This window comes from Arachis hypogaea, chromosome 17, assembly GCF_003086295.3.
Source record: "Arachis hypogaea cultivar Tifrunner chromosome 17, arahy.Tifrunner.gnm2.J5K5, whole genome shotgun sequence".
NCBI lineage: Eukaryota > Viridiplantae > Streptophyta > Magnoliopsida > Fabales > Fabaceae > Arachis > Arachis hypogaea.
Window position 1 is genome coordinate 103,196,834 of NC_092052.1, and position 2,332 is coordinate 103,199,165.

The window sequence follows — 2,332 nt, forward strand, 5'->3', positions numbered from 1 at the left end:
GTGGATGGATGTGAGTGGTGAAGAGGTGATGGGGAAGAGAGTTTGAGGTGATTGGTGAAGGGTTTTTGGGGAAGAGTGTTTATGGGGTTGTGTGAAAGAGAGTGGTGAGAAGAAGTGAGTGGAGGTAGGTGGGGATCCTGTGGGGTCCACAGATCCTGAGATGATCCTGTGGGGTCCACAGATCCTGGGGTGTCAAGGATTTGCATCCCTGCACCAATTAGGCATGCAAAAATGCCTTTGCACACAACTCTGGGCGTTTAGCGCCAGGTTGGTGGCCATTTTGGGCGTTCAACGCCCATTTGTGTGCCATTTCTGGCGTTGAACGCCAGAACCATGCATGTTCTGGCGTTCAGCGCCCAGAAGCTGCCCATTTTGGGCGTTCAGCGCCAGCACCATGCTCTGTTCTGGCGCTGAACGCCAGACAGATGCTCCTCCAGGGTGTGATTTTTCTTCTGCTGTTTTTGATTCTGTTTTCAATTTTTTTATATTTATTTTGTGACTCCACGTGATCATGAACCTACAAAGACATATAACTAAGAAAAATATAGTTAGATAAATAAAAATTGGGTTGCCTCCCAACAAGCGCTTCTTTAATGTCAATAGCTTGACAGTGGGCTCTCATGGAGCCTCATAGATGTGCAGAGCTTTGTTGAGACTCTCCAACACCAAACTTAGAGTTTGGATATGGGAGTTCAACACCAAACTTAGAGTTTGGTTGTGGCCTCCCAACACCAAACTTAGAGTTTGACTGTGGGGGCTCTGGTTGACTCTGCTTTGAGAGAAGCTTTTTCTGCTTCCTCTCCATGGTTGCAGAGGGAGATCCTTGAGTTTTAAACACAAGGGAGTCCTCATTCCATTGAAGGACTATTTCACCTCTGTCAACATCAATCACAGCTCTTGCTATGGCCAGGAAAGGTCTTCCTAGGATGATGGATTCATCCTCTTCCTTTCCAGTATCCAGGACAATGAAATCAGCAGGGATGTAAAGGCCCTCAACCTTTACTAACACGTCCTCTACTTGTCCATAAGCTTGTTTTCTGGAATTATCTGCCATCTCTAATGAGATTTTAGCAGTTTGCACCCCATAGATTCCCAGTTTCTCTATTACAGAGAGGGGCATGATGTTTATTCCTGAACCAAGGTCACACAGAGCCTTAAAGAGCATGGTGCCTATGGTACAGGGTATTATGAACTTTCCAGGATCCTGTCTCTTCTGAGGCAATGTCAGTTGATCCAGATCACTTAGTTCATTGATGAACAAGGGAGGCTCAACTCCCCAAGTATCAATGCCAAATAATTTAGCATTCAGCTTCATGATTGCACCAAGAAACTTGGCAGTTTGCTCTTCAGTAACATCCTCATTCTCTTTAGAAGAGGAATACTCATCAGAGCTCATGAAGGGCATAAGGAGGTTCAATGGAATCTCTATGGTCTCTAGATGAGCCTCAAAGTCCTTTGGTTCCTCAGAGGGAAGCTCCTTATTGATCACTGGACGTCCCAGGAGGTCTTCCTCCTTGGGATTCACGTCCTCTCCTCTCCTCATAGGTTCGGCCATGATGCTTATGTCAATGGCCTTGCACTCTCCCTTTGGATTCTCTTCTGTATTGCTTGGGAGAGTACTAGGAGGGATTTCAGTGATCCTTTTACTCAGCTGGCCCACTTGTGCTTCCAAATTTCTAATGGAAGACCTGGTTTCATTCATGAAACTCACAGTGGCCTTAGATAGATCAGAGACTAGATTTGCTAAATTAGAAGCATTTTGTTCAGAGTTCTCTGTCTGTTGCTGAGTGGATGATGGGAAAGGTTTATTATTGTTAAACCTGTTTCTTCCACCATTGTTAAAGCCTTGTTGAGGCTTTTGATCCTTCCATGAGAAATTTGGATGATTTCTCCATGATGAGTTATAGGTGTTTCCATAAGGTTCACCTAAGTAATTCACCTCTGCTATTGCAGGGTTCTCAAGATCATAAGCTTCTTCTTCATGAGAAGCCTCTTGAGTACTGTTGGATGCAGCTTGCATTCCATGCAGACTCTGAGAGATCATATTGACTTGCTGAGTCAATATTTTATTCTGAGCCAATATGGCATTCAGAGTATCAACTTCAAGAACTCCCTTCTTCATAGGCGTCCCATTGCTCACAGGATTCCTTTCAGAAGTGTCCAGTGACATCTTTGATAGCTCAGATAAACCATCATAGAATATATCCAGGATGGTCCATTCTGAAATCATGTCAGAAGGACACTTTTTGGTCAACTGTTTGTATCTTTCCCAAGCTTCATAGAGGGATTCACCTTCTTTCTGTCTGAAGGTTTGAACATCATCTCTAAGCTT

The 2,332-nt window shown here is 44.2% G+C and overlaps 1 non-coding gene across 1 annotated transcript; it reads left to right on the forward strand.

Moving 5' to 3' along the window:
* Positions 1-2,223: 2,223 nt before the first annotated feature.
* LOC112768688 (small nucleolar RNA R71) lies at positions 2,224-2,332 on the forward strand. The gene has a single exon (XR_003186088.1). It is a non-coding gene; the product is annotated as a small nucleolar RNA R71 (small nucleolar RNA).